This window comes from Ochotona princeps, chromosome 9 (genome assembly GCF_030435755.1).
Source record: "Ochotona princeps isolate mOchPri1 chromosome 9, mOchPri1.hap1, whole genome shotgun sequence".
NCBI classification, from domain to species: domain Eukaryota; kingdom Metazoa; phylum Chordata; class Mammalia; order Lagomorpha; family Ochotonidae; genus Ochotona; species Ochotona princeps.
In genome coordinates this window covers 16,433,684-16,451,815 of record NC_080840.1, presented here as the reverse complement: position 1 = coordinate 16,451,815, position 18,132 = coordinate 16,433,684, and positions in this window count along the sequence as shown.

Here is an 18,132-nt window from a genome sequence, read left to right as displayed (position 1 = left end):
AATAAAGAATGTAGGTTTCAATACTAGCTGATGTTTCAGGCAAAGGTTGAGGGTCTTGGACTCTATGACAAACAGCAGTGCTACATTACCTAACTGTAACTGCAACTAAAATTAGTCTTTAGAAACAACAGCCTTATCTGGAAAGCATGTGAGCGTGTACTGGTCAAGGAGTCTCATATTTATTCATTTGAAAGGTAGAGTTATCAAGTGAGAGGGAAAGAGGGAGAAAAAGATATAGAGAGAGGTTTTCCATCTGCTAGTTCACTCTAAAAATGGCTGCAGCGGCTGGAGCCTGTGGATCCTAAAATATGTCTGTTTTTCCAATGCAGGAAGCAAAGGACCCAGTAGTTGGACCATTTTCTACTGTGCTCCCAAGAACATGAACAGGGAGCTGAATAGGAAGTAGAACAACTGACACTCGAAAGAAATGATCTTCTGAGACGTAAGTGTGATTAACCTGCCGCCCTACAAGGCTGGCCTCGATGATTTTTCACTGTTGGACCTGTGACAGCATGGACTTTTATGGGTGTTTATGTTTCTCCTTTTCAACATATTCCTCACTATTAGGCAGATGTATCCATATGTATGTAGTATATATTACATATATAATAAATAAAGTCTATATTACATACAATAAATATGTATTATATATTGTAATATGTACTTGCTTTAAAATTTGAAAATTTTTTATCATTTTCACAGTTTATGTGTAGAGACTATGTATATATATACCATATTTTTCTTAAATATAAGAATATTAAATCACAAAATGAGGAATTCACAACGATGATCATAATGAGTATACTGTCATATGCATTGTATAATTCAGTGAAGCAGTATTTATGCCTAAACACCAAATGATAAACTTCTAGATTCATATTAACTTCCACAAATAGAAACCATGTGATATTTGTCATTTTGTGCCTGGTTTAATTCACTTAACAAAATGATATCCAACTTCATTCAATTTCTTGCAATTGTCAGGATTTCATCCTTTTAATGGCTAAGTAATATTCCATTGTGTATCTGTGCCACATTTGCTTTATCCAGCCACCAATTAATGGATATCTTGATGGACTGTGTATCTGCTATTTTGAGCTAGGTTGCTTTAAACATGGAAGAGCAGATATCTCTTCCATATGTTGATTTTACTTCCTTTGTACACATTCCAAGGTGGAGGACACCTGGGTCATATGGTAGATTTGGTTTTTTTTATGTATCTTTTTTAAAAGGTGTATTTATTTTTATTGGAAAGTCAGATATACAGAGAGGAGAGAGACAAAGAAAGATCTTCCATCCTCTGATTCACTCCCCAAGTGGCCTCAATGGCTGGAGCTGAGCTAATCTGAAGCCAGGAGCCAGGAGCTTCTTCTGTCTCCCACACGGGAGCAGGGTCCCAAGACTTTGGAACATTCTTTACTGCTTTCTTAGACCACAAGAAGGGAGCTGGATGGGAAGCGGGGCTGCTGGGACTAGAACCGGCAGCCATGTGGGATCATGGCATGTTCAAGGAGAACTTTAGTCATCAGACCACTGTGCCAGGCCTAATTTGGCTTTCTGTGTATCTTTAGCGACCTTTTGGTGTATTAAAGAATTTGAATGCATTCTTTTTTATTTGATCATGTGATTTCATTGAGCTCAGAGTTATCCAAATTTAGTAGATAGGAAAAGCAGAACAAGAATGAATGATATGAGTAATAAACCAATGCATTCAGATTTTAAATTTTGAAGTTTATTCTCTTATGCATGAGGCAGAGAAATTGAGCTTTATGGAAGAAGTAGGAAGTAGGATTTGGAGCTAAGTCTTAAATTTAACGACAAATTTCAGAAGAGTAAAAAAAAAAAAAAAAGAGAATACATTTCTAGCAGAAAGATCAAGTGGAATAAAGACAGGAAGCAAAGTTTATCCCCACTGGTGACCAAGCAGAAAGATAATGTTATTGGTCACAATACTTGGCTTCAAATGTTGGCATCCCAACTGGTGCCAATGGGAATATAGTAACTTTTATAGCCAATCTACGTAAACTATGTAATCTGTGATCTGGGAGAAACTAGCCTCAATTACCGCAATAACTTTATACTAACACCTCATTCTTTCAGGTTATACAAAGTCAAGCCATGGTCGCTGGCAACCCCAAAATTCATGATGCCGAGATACGGTTCCAAAATATTTTTCCCTGCATCTTAATTTGGAAAAAAATATGTATCTAAAAGAAGCAAGAAACCAGGTGACTCAGTTTGGGTTACCTGTGCATCTACAGAGACAGGGCATGACTGACATCCTCTGTGCTCCACGGCTAAAATGGGATCGATACAAAACTCACCAAAAGAAAGAGATGTCTGTTGGAGCTACTCTGGGTAGAAAACTGAGTCACAGCAAATATTATCATAATTCTGTTACTATAGAATTTATCCTAAGATAGTGAGAAGCCATTCACTTATCTTAATCAAGAGAGAGCTATAATAGGAAGGATATTGGAGACAGAATGAGAAATGGATTAGCTGCTAAAACCTTAAGTGTGTTCACAAGATTCCTTGCAAACAATCAGATCACAAGCCTTCGGTGAACTGAAGACACAAAAGTAAAGAGGTGGTTAAATAGCCCAGGAAGGGTGGCTAAGAATCACCTTCAATGTGGAAATAAAAGAGAGGATTTAAAGACAGACTGATTAGCGTGTGATAATTTACTGCTTAGAGAACTAGGAAGACAAAGAGTAGCCAATTAGATTTCTTTGTAAACCTTTTACTTGAGTTAAATCCCATATAAGCACAATATAAACCATTGCTTCCAAATAGCCACCATTTGAAGTAGAAGTTAATATTCTTATGATACAAATGAGAATGTTGGGTACACCAAGGTCACATTTCCTGTAAGTGTTTGATCCAAAATTCAAACCTGTTTCATTTCTATCTATTTTCTTCAAAACTTGGGCTTTTACCTGTTAGTATATACCAGGTATGAATTTAGGAAGCCAGAAAGATGGGAGAATTTACCAGGAATTGATGTTTTGTTAGATTGAAAGAAGGAAGCCAGGTTTATTTTATGTTTGTCAGTTTGAGTGAAGAACAGAATACACAAGTTGTGGTCCAAAGGCATTGAGTCAAGGGCCTAGAAAAAGGCATCATTTGCTACAGTGTAAATCTGTGTACTCAACTGCAAATCAAAGATTAGAACCTAATAGTCACCATGGAACTGTTAAGTAGGTCTTTTTAAGACTTGCGGGCGCAGCCCCTGTGATAGGATTAAGTAACCTCATCAAAGGGCTGGTGGGAATGAGATGGATCTTTTCTCCCTTTTCATCTCTTCTGCCATCTAACAGAGTAAACTCTTCCATGCCTTCAGCTGTGTCAGCATACAGTGTTTGTTCCTGCTGAAGAATGCAGTAACAGGATTCATCTTGGAAGCAGAGACTAAGCCCTTACCCTTATGACACATCAAACCTACTGGGACTCTGATTTTGTAATTCATACCTTTATTAGTCAGATTTTTATTACTGTAAGCAGACTACGGAATAGGAGCTGCTTATGAAGAGAGTTTAGTTTGACTCAGGGTTTGGAGAGGTTCATAGGTCAAGATGAGGTGACCCCATAAGTCCAGCATCTGATGACGGTGGTGGATGGTTGGATGCCTGTGTAGTACAGACTCAACTATGCCTCCATCCCATGAGTATAGCCAACCTATGATGTTGGGTCGTACGTAACTGCATGGGTCCCATGTCTTTTCAAGCCATAATTTCCAGAACTGTGAGAAGTCAATTCATGTCTCTTCATTAATTATTTACTCTCAGATGTTTGATTATAACAGCAGAGCCAGATGAGATTTGATTGGTAGTGAAAGAGAGGTGTTGCTATCACTCTTACCTAAAAATATGGAAGTGGATTTTGGAACTAGTAATGGGTAACAGCAGGAATATAAAGGGCTAGTCTCTTGAAGTCCCAAAAAGAGGAGAGTTGTAGCAAGAGCCCCAATCTTCTAAAAGATTACTGTGTTGCAGCCAAAATAACGGTAGAATTATCGACAAGTAAGAGCAATGCTGATGAGCTAACAGATGGGAATGAAAAACCAAGTGTTGGAAACTGTAGTAAAGGTCATCTTCATTTTACAGAAGCGAGCCATTTGCCTGAATTGTGTCCATGATTCAGTACTTTCTGGAAGGCAAAACTCAAAGGAGAACCAGGATATGACCGAAGAAGTATCTTAGCAACATGTCAGCATGCTTCATGGTCTCTTTTCACTGCTTGTAGGAAATATGAGGACATAAGAATAAGTAAAAGATGGGATTTATAATTTAAAAGAATGAGGCCAAAAGAAGCTATTTGGAAAATTCTGACCCTGGCAATGTAAAGAATGAGTTGTCATGTTTGAGAGAGAATACCAAGGGTATGACCAACCTACTATTTCTTTTTTTTTTTTTTTTTTTATTGTTAATTATTTTGCATTATGTGACAGTTTCATAGGCTCTGGGTATCCCCCCCTCCCTCCCCCTCCCCTCCCCCGGTGGATTCCTCCACCTTGATGCAGTATTACAGTTCAGATTCAATCAAGATTCTTTCATTGCAAACATATACCAAGCATAGAGTCCAGCTACTTATTGTCCAGATTGGTTGAACAGTTTCTTGGGGAGACCTTTTCTGGTCTGAAGTTTGAGCTGGCAGAATATCATCACAGTCAATTAAGAGTCCCAATATAACATCAACAGCAATTTGCAATGTTATGGAGTTGACATGGTTTTGAGTAACCAGTGTATTAAAAAGAAAAAAAATAAATAAAAAAAAAAAAAAAAAGGAAAACAAGTCCTAGCCACAACCTATGATTAGCTCATTGACATTTCAATTTAGTTCATATACAGAACCGGCTGCTCTATACCTTAAAATGGCCATAAGGCACCATTCAGCTGTTTCATGTCCATTTCATCTTAGTATTTAGCCAGTTGTTGTGTTGAAGTAAAATTTTGCTGATCTTGGCAGATTTTAGGATAATCCAGACTGGCTTGTAACTCTAACAAGATATATGTCAACATTTTAGGTGCAGAACATTTTTTTTTGGGGGGGGGGGGTGTGCAGGAAAATCCTCAACACCATGGTGAGGAGTAAAACTAATCTTTGTGACCCACCCAGCGAGGCATGAGCCAATCCATGCCAGCTCTTTCCTGTCAGATTTCAAGTTCTACTTTCTGTTGTTTATTTATTTTAGGTTTTTTTTTTTTTTTTTTTTTTTTAGTTTGTATGATTGTTTGTTTGCTGTGAGAGGTTTTTGAAGCGATCCTGATGGTCATTGCGAGGGAGGGGGGGGTCCAGAGGTGGAGCCAGGCTCGGACCAGAGAAAGCTCTCCTCCCTGGTCCCGAAGGACGTTTATTGTTCTTCTGTTTCTGCAGACCACTCAGGGCTTCTGGTTGTCTTTCCGATGACGTTGGTTTCTGCACGGTAGTGTTTGGACTTCTTCCATCCCCTGTGGAAGCTCCGGTTGGGGGTGGGTGACCTCAGAGTACTCGGCCTCCGAGGGCATCCAATTCCCTGTGGCCTCCTTGGCAGTTGGGATATAGTCCTTGTTGCTCGTATTAATAGTTTGTGGCGAAGGTCTGGGAGTCTTCATGGTTGGGATCCAAGCTTCCTCCTTACCACCTGCTCCTCTCTGGAGTGCTCCCCTGCTCCACGCACATGACCTCCTGTTAAGAGGTTGTCAGGATCGCACCCGATTCCCCCCTCATGCATTGGTATAGTAGTTTTAGTGTTGTTTAGTGCCGCTTTGAGTCTGTTATCTATGAATTACCAGATTTGATCTTGATAGGCTATATTGTACTTTTTTCTCACTCTTTTTATGGTCCTGAAAGATTTCCCTGCACTCCCCAACATTACAGGTTAACATAGCGTATTGAGGGTATAGTAGGTTTTACAGATTTTCGATGTAGATCTTAAGTATTCTGACATTAATTGTTGGTTTATAGATTATATCGCCTTATCTTATTGCCAACCTACTATTTCATAAAGGATTTAGACAGGATGAAAGAAAGCCAGATGCTGTTCCCTAAAACAATGGAAGAATGACCCTGAAGGTATTTTGGACATCTTCTGGGGCACCATTTCTGTTACAGGCTAGAGTCAGGACCTCGAAGCAGGAGATTTAAGCTAGGAGCCCAGGGCACCCATGCGACTTCAGAACTTATCTCCTAGAAAACCTGAAGTGTCTGCTCTATAAATTCTAGTGTTATATTCCATGGATGTGCCAGCTGTGACATAAGCAGCTGGCTTATGCAGTGTCTGTGCAGTGCCAACATTCTAGGTGCATTGAGTGCAAGAGATGAAGATCCTGCACAGAGGTATCAAAGGGTACCTCAGAAAGCCTCGGGACCTGGGCAGAGAATGATCTCTGGGAAGGCGATGCAGAACAGAGCCCCAGCTTGTATGATGCCCAGCAGAGACCTTCCTTGACACTGAAGGACTATAAAGCCATCAGCATACAATTCCTGCCCCAGAGTGCTACAAGCACTAGAATTCAACTCCTCCAAAACCTCTGGATGAACTACACCCTGCAAATCTTGAGGGTGAATTCTTGAGTCTTCCAAACTCAAAGTCCCATCCAGGTGTGTTTGAAAAGCTGGTCATTGTATAAAAGACAATATTTCTCAAATCTTGAACTTAAGGTTTGCCTTGATGAGCTTCAGTCAATTCCAGGATCTGGTACCTCTCATCTTTCCTACTTTTCCTTTTTAAAACAGAAATTTCTACCCTATGCCTATGTTGTTATCATATTTTGGAAGCGTGCAACCTGTTTGATGCTGAAGTTTTGTAATTGGAGTACAATGAGCATGAGGGTGAATCCTACTTTGAGCTCGCTCATCCTAGACTTGGATGAGGCTTTGTACTTGAATTTCAAATTGAAACTGGAATGAGTTAAGATTAGGGTTATTGGGATTGAACAAACGCAATTTGTGTGTGAGAAAAATGAACTTTGTGAAAATAGGAGTAGAATGCTGTTTTAGTATATGCTTAATACATGTTTCTTCCCCTAAAAGTTCATATTTTGGAAACTTTGTGTCAAATATGATAGTATAGATAGGTGTTGCGTTTTGGAGATCAGTGTCTTAGATCTTATGAAAGGGTTAGGTGAAAGTATCCTAAGCCTTTTTGCCCTTTCTTCTCCGTGGCCATGTGACAAGATTGCATTCATATGTCTTGCAGGACCAAAGTGACATATTTGAGGAAGAAATCAGGCCTTCTCCAAGCACTGGGTCTGCCGCTGTTTTGAATATAGGCATGAAAGGCTATAGTCCGTAAGTTTCTGTTCTTTTATAAATTATCTGGATCAAGTATTTTGTTATAGCCAAACAAAATGGACTAAAACAATATTGTTTGTTTAGAAGAGAGTGTAATATTTTTAAGATAAAAACTCTATGGAGAGAGCAACCATAGCTTTTGGATAATGGTGGGGAAAATGGAAAAAAATGACTATTGAAAAATATTGAAAGAAAAACTGACAGCTCTGGCAATAAAATTGGATATAGGACATAAAGGAAATAGTTGGCTTCAAGGAGAGAATTTTATAGTAATTTATGTGTAAATTTTTGAATTGCTTTTTAACTAAACGAGAATGATGCAAAAGCAGCTTTAATGAACTGTAAAAGTTGGAGGCTAAGAGGAAGACAGCATGTTAAAGGCAAAGCACAGCTTTTGTACTTTACATCTGAAATGAAAACTCAGGCTCTCTGAGGAATCACAAAACACTGGACTTATCTATGTGTCCATTAGACTCTGCCTGATGAAGGGACAAAGGAAGTGAGGGCAAGTAAAAGGTGAAGTTTGCTTGGAGCCTGGAAGGAGCTCCCTTCACCCATCTTCAAGGATGTAACTGTGAGTATGGATATTTTATGCTGCAGCAGGATTTCAGTAGACACAGGCGGAAGAAAAAATTCTTCCAGGAGCAAACGACTTAAAATGACGAATTTCAATAGTAGTTATAATGAGATAGAAAACAATGAAGAAAAACAGCTAAAAAGCATTTTTTTTTATTTTACCATTAAAAACATTAGTTTAATTGAAAGGGGAGACACACACACACACAGATATGAAATAACTACTTCCATTCTTGGGTTTACTTCCCAAATGCCTGCAAGAACTAGGGACTAGATGATGTCAAAGTCAAGATACAGAAACTCCATTCAAGTCTCCTATGTGGGAAATAGGAACTTACATACTTACGCCATCATCTGCCACCTCCCAAGCACATTACAGCAGAAAGCTAGGTTGGAAACAGGGTAACCAGGACTTACACCAGTCACTTCAGTGTGGGGACGTGGGCATCCCTGCTGCAATGCAACCCCTGACCCAAGAAGTATTTGAAATGAGAAAGCAAACCGCTAGGGACTAACTAGCATCCTCAATCTCCATAAATTTATGTTGAGTATTAGTTCTTTCAGGGAAGGAGCAGTGTTTATGAGTTTGCAATTCTTACAGAATTAAAAGGCTTTCAGGGTAACATCTAATACTTGTTCCAAAATAGTCAAGGGAATTTGAATCACCTAGGGAGTATGTTAAAAATGCAGGCATTAAATTTAATAATTCTATTTTTATTAGCAAGGCATATTTATGCACTGAAGAGTTTTCCTTCATATAGAGTTATTTTTGTTGTCTGCCAGCTCTAGGATCAGTCATTCCTTCAAGAGTCCCTGGTTACTTGAGCTGGGGATTGCCATGTAAAAACCAAGATTTGGAGATTAGGTTTATTATTGCTCCCAAAGAAGACAGAGATCGCATTCAGATCTTCAATTAAATCAAGTACCACCAGTTATTTTCTTATTTTTATTTCCTGGTAGGTGAGAAATCTGGGTTTCAAAAATACTTATTCATTTTGCTGTATCCTACAACCAAAAAGGACCATGTTTCAGAGTTACCATTCTAATAGCAATACAACACAGTCCTACTGAGCAGGTTTGACATTTTTTTGTAGTTCAGTTTGGCCCTAGAATATATTCCAGTCAAAGCACCTTGAATATACCTGACCTAATCTCCTACCTAAATGTGAACAGACAGGCAGATACAGAATGGGAGAATTTCTACAAAATAAATGGGTTGGACTCTTCCAAATTGTCATGGAAGACATAAAGCGGAATTGTTCTAAGTGAAGGAAAGCTAAACACAAGCAATATAAAAACCAAATAAGATAAAACATCTTGGCTGGAATTTTCAAAGAGAAACTGCAGGGACATTATTGACAAGTGAAAAGCTGTAATCATAGACTATATTTAAGAATCTAATTGCATCTGCATTCTGAAAACTACTAACAACACCTGCTGGCTTGGAAACTGGGAAAGGGTACCCTACTCCACTGCTGGTGCAAGTGCAGTAACTTTGAAAGACAGCATAGAGAGTGCTGAGACAACTGAAAATTGAGTCTATCATATGACTCAGGTATCACACTCCAAAGGAAGTGGAATTTGCATATGAGCAAGTGACCTGCAACCCTATAATTATTCCAGCACAATTCACAATAGTGAAGACATGGAAACAACCCAGATGCCCATTGACAGAATAGATAAAGAAAGTGTTGTACATCTACTCTATGGAATACTACTCAGCCAATAAAAAGAATGACATTCGACCATTCGCAGCAAAATGGTCCCACTTAGAGACCATTAAGCTAATCTCAAAAAAGACGAATCTCATATGTTCTCTCTGATATAAGGTAATCTTCACTTAAAATAAAAAGCAAATATATTTATAGGTAAACATGTATTTACATACATTCTCATAGACTTGCTGTATAATGGAGACCAGCATGCTGGAAAGTGAAGATATATTGCAGCATGTATTTCTGTTCCATAATAAAAGGAGGGCTCCCAATGAAAGTGTTACATATACCCTGACAATATACTAGGCTTTCCACAATTGTCTATATCTTTAATGCCCCGATACACTTAAAGAGTAGCATGTTGGGGCCCGGCGGCGTGGCCTAGCAGCTAAAGTCCTCGCCTTGAACGCCCCGGGATCCCATATGGGCGCCGGTTCTAATCCCAGCAGCTCCACTTCCCATCCAGCTCCCTGCTTGTGGCTTGGGAAAGCAGTTGAGGACGGCCCAATGCATTGGGACACTGCACCCACGTGGGAGACCCGGAAGAGGTTCCAGGTTCCCTGCTTCGGATCGGCGCACATCGGCCCGTTGCGGCTCACTTGGGGAGTGAATCATCGGACGGAAGATCTTCCTCTCTGTCTGTCCTCCTCTTTGTATATCTGGCTGTAATAAAATGAATAAATCTTTAAAAAAAAAAAGAGTAGCATGTTGGACTTATGACTATTGCTGAAGGGCTGTACTAGTGTAATAATTTAGGGCAAGTGTTGGGGGGAGAATGATGAGGGGGGAAGAGGATTTGGAGTGGGGAATCACTATGCCTACAAAACTGTATCATGGAAAATGACAGCAATAAAAATGCAAAAGCTGAATGTAAGGGCGTCAAATTATAATGATGATTCTCTGGTATAGAAAGCCTTTGTTCTTAGAAGACGTGTGCTGATGTGTTCAAGGAAGACCTGATGCCTATAATTTTTTTTAAGCTTTATTTATTTTTATTGGATTTCAGATTTACAGAGAGGAGAAATAGAAAGAAAGCTGATTCACTGCAAAATTGGCTGCATTGGCTGGAGCTGAGCCAATGGGTAGCCAGAAGCCAGAAACCAGGAGCCTCCTCTGGGTCTTCTAAGGGGGATCAGGGTCCCAATGCTTTGGGCCATCCTCAGCTGCCTTCCAGGCCTCAAGCAGGGAGCTGCATGGGAAGTGGAGCAGCCAGGAGATGAATAGGTGCCTATATGGGATCCTGGTGCATGCATGGTGAGGACTCCAGCCCCCAGGCTACTGCCCTGTGACCTGTAACTAATTTTTAAATGGAGAAATAAAGGATCCATGGCCTGACTTTCAGATGCAGAAAGGAAAGCAAAAACAAGAAAAATGAATCCATGAAACAAATATGCAAATTTAGCAATAGGAGAATCATGTGATATTCTTTGCACAGTAGCTTCAATTCTTTTGCAAACTTAATACTATAGAGCTGGAGATAATAAAACAGACCTCTGAGCCCCACCCTAAAGATTCACATAATTCAAGTCTTAAGTGGAATCCAGAAATGGTTTTTTAAATATTTGTTTTTTTTTTTTTAGTTGAAAAGGCAGATTTTACAGAGAAGGAAAGACAGAGAGAAGGATTTCCCATCCTACTACTGGCTGAGTCCCCAAAGGCTGCAACAGCAGGAGTTGAGCCAATCTGAAGCCAAAAGTAATGATCCAGGAGCCTCTGCTAGTTCTCCCATTTGGGTAAAGGGACTATCCTTCACTGGTTTCCTAGGCCACAAGCAGGACGCTGAATGGGAAATGGAGCAGGCAGAACATGAATCAGCTCGCCTATGGGTTGCTGGCATTTAAAGGTGGAGAATTAGACAATTGAATCATCATTGCTCTGGGCCTTAGGAATGAGTATTTTATCAGAGGATTTGGATGCTAATAAGATAGTACTTTAAAAAAAAAAAAGACTGGGCAGGGGCCAAGAAGTTCATGTAGCAGGGCAGCTTCTTACCTGTGGTACTGGCCTATGGGCATAGAATCATGTCCTGGATGCTCCACTTCAAATTCAGCTCTCTGTCTATAACCTGAGAAAGCATAGGAGGATGGCTCAAATCCTTGGCACCTGCTCCAACGTGGGAGACCCAGAAGAAGCTCCCGATTTCAGATCAGCTCAGCTCTATCTATTCTGGCCCTTGAGGGAGTGAACAAGCAGACGGAGTCTCTCTCTCTCCCCTTTTCTATATGAATCTGACTTCAAAATAAAAATATAATAAATCTTAACAAAATATTGAGTAGATGCCGCAAGAAATCCCAAAGTCATACATCCTTGGAGGCAAAGCCAGGGCTAAAATGTCCTTCTCCCAGAAACCAACAGCTCTTGATCAATGATAAGAACATTGTAAGTATTCACTAACTGATAATGGTTGGATATTTGTGGATGCTTTGAGGGTAGGAAAAGAAAAATGAATTCATTTAGTGTCCCCTAGTTGTGGCCCAGACATTTTCATATATTTCCAAGACTGCAATGTTTAACAGAAATAGGAAAGTTATAAATTAGGAATCCATTTTTATGTGTAGAGAACCTAACACTAATGGTTAAATAACTATGATGTCAAGCGGCCTAAAGTTAAGGGTGAGTGAACATTTGCTGTAATGGCTAAGACACCTCTTGCGACACCTGTGTTTCATGCTTGTTCAAGGCCTGGCTTTGCTTCCAGTTCCAGCTACTTGTTGATGTACACCCTGGGAAGCAGCAGGTGATAGGTCACAGAATTGGTTCCTGCAACCCATGTGAATGATGCAAATTGAATTTCTGGTCCCTGATCCAGTCCCAGCTATTGTGAACATTTGGGGAGTGGATCAGAATTTGGGAACTTGTCTATCTCTCTGTCTTTCAGGTAAATAAATGATTAAATGAATTTTCAAAAACAGCTGAATTTATATTTTAATTTCTTATAGCATCTGTTAGATATGTATTTACAAATCGCTTTCATCTTGTGGAATTGTTGTAAAGATTAAATAAAATAGCACAAGCAATACATTTCACAAAATCTACACAATAGAACTGACTTACAAAGATTAGCCAGTCCTACCACTAGGTTTGAGATTACTAAAATGGTAAGTGGCAAACTAATGAAATCAAATCACTTAAAACCAGTAGAAAGAGAATCTACTACATTCTTAGTTCATTGAGTTCTTTAAGCTATTTTTTTCCATTCTCTTTGCTCCCTTCTCTCCTTCCTCTAAAATTTTAACAATATTTTAGGATGGAAAGAACTATATATAGGACACTGATGATTCCAGGAATGGCAAACTGTGACCTGTGAGTCAACTGTCTGTTTCCATAAAGAGAGTTTTATGTCTATACAACCATACACAGTTGTTTAAATATTGTCTGTGACTGCTTTCATGCTACAATGACAGGCAATATCAGATAGGCATGACAGATACTACAACAATTACAGAGCTTGAATTATTTATATCTGGCTATTTTCAGAAAAAGAATAATCCTTACTCTAATGTTTCCCCGGTACTAAAGTACTAGGGAAAGTGCTAGGGCACCAGTAAAAGTAGACAAGCCTGGATATCAGGGTGAGAGGCGGTGGAATGACTGTAGTAAGATTTCCAGTTCAGGTTGAGTATTTTTATAACCTGTGAAGGAAACACAAAGGGAATCAGAACCAGCATGTGTGCGTGGCCCTGATGGGCTGGCTTGGCATGCCTTCTCACAATCTGCATCTGTAAAGCAGAAATCATCCCAGTTTCATAAATGGGGCCTTGGAATGCCAAGAAATAATGAACATTCATTGTGAGTGGAAGTCGAAACGTCAGATGTTAGAAAGATTCCACATCATATGCCCTTTCCATCTCTGGCAGTTCTAGCCTCCATATTTCATCTCCTAGGTGCTTTGATTTAGGGCCTTTAAAATTATTTTGAAAGGTAAACCTCCCAAAGGACCAGCCTTTCTTCCAGAGATTTAATCTTTGGCTATGTTTTAAACTATCCCATAAGCTTTCTGTAGCTGTTCCTCTGTCACTAGTAATGATGCAGCCATTGAATATATTGAGGTTTTCACCAAGGAAATGAAAAGCCATTTTACTGATTTTCATTTTATTTTCAGAAAGTCAAGCAACTAAAATAACTTGTTAGGATACCATGGGAATTTCCTTCTCCTTCTCTCCTCTTCTCTGTTTCCATACCTTGTCCCTCTGTCCCTTTCCTCTCTCCCTCTTCTTCCATCTATGATTCTTTTCTTCCTCCTTCCCTTATTTTCTTCCATTTTCTTCATCATTCTTTGCTTCCTTCTTTCCTTTCCTCCCTCCCTTCCTTCCTATCCTTCTTCCCATTCTCTAATCCTCCATTTACTCATCATTTTTGTTTATAAAAGAGCGTTTTTGTCCAATATGATCAGGATAGAATGAACTCAGGTTTTGTGGCAACAGTGCCAAATTATCAGGTGATCAAAAATATGATCAGAATTCTAGAATTCTCTGAACACTAACATTGTGATTCTGTTGTGTGGACCAGAGAAGGTTGTAATGTGATGAATTCATGATGATGATGATGATGATGATGTGTGATGGAACCACAGAAAACCTCATGGAAAATAATTATAGGGCTCGGCGGCGTGGCCTGGTGGCTAAGGTCCTCGCCTTAATCCCATATGGCTGCTGGTTCTAATCCCGGCAGCTCCACTTCCTCTCTGTCTCTCCTCCTCTCAGTATTTCTGACTTTGTAATAAAAAATAAAATAAATCTTTAAAAAAAAAAAAAAAAAAAAAAAAAAAAAAAAAAAAAAAAGAAAATAATTATAAAGCCCAGCACGATTGCTCAATGGCTAAACCCTCCTCTTGTAAGTGCTGAGATCTCATATGAGTGCTGGTTTGTGTCCTGGATCCTTTACTTCCCATCCAGCTCCCTGCTTGTAGTCTGGGTAAACAGTAAAGCACGGCCCAAAGGCTTGAAATCCTGCACCTGTGTGGGAGATCTGGAAGAGACTTCAGGCTCCTGGCTTTAGGTCGGCTCAACTCTGGCTGCTCTGGCCATTTGGGGAGTCAACCAGTAGATGGAAGTTCTTTCTCTCTCCCTGTCTCTTCCTCTTTCAGATATGTCTTTTCAATAAAAATAATCTTTTTGTGTATGAAAAACCAAACCTCAAAAAAAATCTTAAAAAAGAAAATAATTATAATTATTATTAAGATAGCATTTGTGAATTTCAAAATACTTCTTTGCACCAAAATGAGCATCATTTGCATGAGTGTTTTGAAGAATCAACAATTGTGTTCATTCAAAATGCTAGTCTTGCACATATTATATTTCCATGTACAGTATATAGGACTATATCATAATGTTTATTTTTTTGAAGGACCACAATGCATGTTTATTTTAAGTACATTTCTTATGTATATTGTATATATTTCCATTTGTAGTAAATATGACTGTTTTGGAGTGTTTATTCTTCCCCACTCAAAGAAATTCATGTACTTTCAATTTTCCTGGGAGAATGTATCTATTCTTACTTTCCACTTCCCCAATTTTAATGGAGACATAACTGTAAGAGAGATATATTTCTATTACAAGCAAAGCAATGCAAGTACCATGATAAGTAACCCTAATACTGAGTAATAATAAAACATGAGGAAGATGTGCAAACTTGCACAGTAGAAGAGCATCACTGTTCAACCCAATCCAGCCACAGTTGGCATGTGGGAAAATGGAGGGGCCAAATCTTCTGGTCTGCCAAGGCTATACAGAAGTGGGCTCATCATGATTTTTCAAATTTGCTCAAACTGTGTAAAGCATCATTTAACCTCACAAATAAACCACAAAAAAAAAATCTTCTGCAGACTAAATTTGGTCTTAAGCTTAAGAATGTGCAAGTCTGAGTTCAAGCAGCTGAACTGGAGATCTAGGTTTCTGTTGACATCGTAAGTGTACAGCACATGTAAGCCTATGAGCTTGAAAAGCCCTGTTGATTTGATTCCTGCAACAAATAAAATTCCCAAGGTGGATTTTCTGGCAGCTAGCCAGCTGGCCTTCCTTGTGTATTGTTGGATTCCTTCAACTTACTCCAGTGCCCAAATACTGCACAGAAATAACATGGTAGACATTTTGGTTTCTCCATCAGAGTAACTGCTGCTGCAAAAATGTAAGAAACAGTTATCAAATGCTAATTTTCTCTCCATTTTCAAGCTCCCAGTTGTTAAGAGAAAAAAATCTACACAAATCAGTACCAAAAATATAAAAAGAAAGGAGAACAATATTTAAAAGCTCACAGAAGCAAGACTTGCATAAAGTTTCGTTATTTGAATCTATGGAATTAGTAATATTCTCTGAAAACATGGCAAAGCCAGAGGAGAATATTTCTGGGAAAGTACCTGGACTTTGTCACCCAGTGATTCTCCTTAAAATTGAGAATTAGCCTTGGCCCCATCAGGATTGACTCAGGTGAATGAGTAGCATTTATGGAGACAAGCGTGTCTGGTTCTGGGCAGCCTGGGGAAGTAATGCTTGATCCTTGTTCACTCCTCAGTCACCCAGGTTATGAGATTATATACACATTTCAAGGTTTCAGATCCTGGCAGTGTTCAGAGATTCGCAAAGCTTCCAGGCATAAAGCCTTCCTCTTCCTTACTTCCCTAGATGGTAGCAAGAAGTCTAACTTATCCAGGAGTTCTGAGGCCTTACAGATCTTCACTCTAATATTTTTTTAATTGTTTTCATTTCCAGCACTAATATGATGATTGACCCTGAAGAGTATGCAGGTTGAGTGTTGGGAAGCATGATACACTGGCAAGGACAGAAAAGCTTGGTAAGATTTTTGAATTCAGATGGGTTAATATCACTCAAATTTTCTTTTGTTTTTGTTTTAAGAGGTATGTGTTTTATTGGAAAGACCAAGTTACAGTGAGAGGGTGAAAGAGAGAGAGGAGAGCTTCTATTTATTTATTCACTCCCAAGATGATCAATTAAGTTAGACCAAATTTGAGAGCTTAGAACTCCAACTGGGGTCTCCCACATGGGTGCAGGGACCCAATGGTGTGGACCACCTTTTGTTGTTTTGTCAGGAACATTAGCAGGGAGCTGGATATAAAGTGGAGTAGCTGAGATTCAAGACATCATTGATATTTGTCACTGCCATCATAGGCAGTGACAACCTGGTGCACCACAACACCATCCTCCACCAAGTTTTCTTTAGTGTGGAGATTTTCTGCTCTCTGTAATACTGTGCCAACTCCGTTGAGGTTACCAACTTTTAAATATGGGTCAAATGTCCCTATCATGTTTGCTCTCAATGTTATGTGAATATTGCAGTAATTTCTGAAGCAATTACTGAATAATCAACCAATAGTCTGACCTGGACATTTTCTGAAATCAACAAAAGAAAATTCAGAGATTTAGTTTCTTTTCTCAAGTAATGAGCAATTTGTATTTCACAAGAAAAAATAAAGAATAGTTTCATATCATGTGTCAAACACAGAAATATTATGGTTTTCTGATTTAATCCTCACAATGATTTTTTTTTCCCAGATCAATGAGGTTGTTCATTTAACAGTGGAGGAAACTCTTGAGTAACTTGCTCAAGATCATAGCTGGTCAGTGACAGAACTTGGTTTCAACTCTACTTCTGCAACTTGTCAAAATCCTTGAGAGTTTTACCATGGCATTCCGACTCACTGAATAAACACAGGAGCCTGTGGTGATGGGGCAGAACACTTCAGTACCCAGCATGTGACTGGTCATCTTTAGAGGGGATAGGGTTGAAGTTGTGAACTATTGAGATAGAACATAAGAAAAATATTGGTTATGGATTATCTCGCAGATCAAGTGGAGATGAGAAGGGCATGGATAGCTTGGAAAAGCATGAGTAACTGTGGATTGACTAATTAATATCAACTGGTATGAAGTTATTCTCAGAGGTCAGATGGCTTATCTAGCTGGAAATATATAAAATAGGACAGGAGTTGGCAGGATGACTAAACTGGTGAATCCTCTGCTTGCAAGTGCCAGCATCCCATATGGGCACTGATTCATATTCCAACTGCTCTGCTTCCCATCCGGCTCCCTGTTTGTGGCCAGTTTTCTGAATAGAAGTTTTTCCTCAGGTGAATGAAATATAAAATTTTGCAACATATGTAGAGGAGAGAGGGGACTTGAGTAAGTAAGAATGGGTTGAACTAAAATATATTTTTGTTTGTTTGGTTTTTTTTGTTTTTTTATTTTATGTATTGTTGTTGACAATCTTTACATAGTTAATTACAGTTAAGGGAAAAAGAAGAAAAAAAAAAGAAAAAAAAAGGTTCAGGGGGATAGGGAAGTGGGTAATGCTATTATGTCAATATTGTTTCCATCATGTATCTGAGGTAAAGGGGGATATTGAGGGAGAAGCCCCACCCGGTTTCCCGCCCACCCCGAGTCCCGGATGTGGGGCATGCTCTGAGATATGTGCTCAAGTGGTGTTAATAGTTCTCCAGTTATGAATCGCTGCCAGTTTCGCGCGATATAAAAATATATTTTTATCTGAAATAGCTGATGAGAGAGAAAGAGCAATCTCCAACTGCTAATTTACTTCTGAAATGAATATG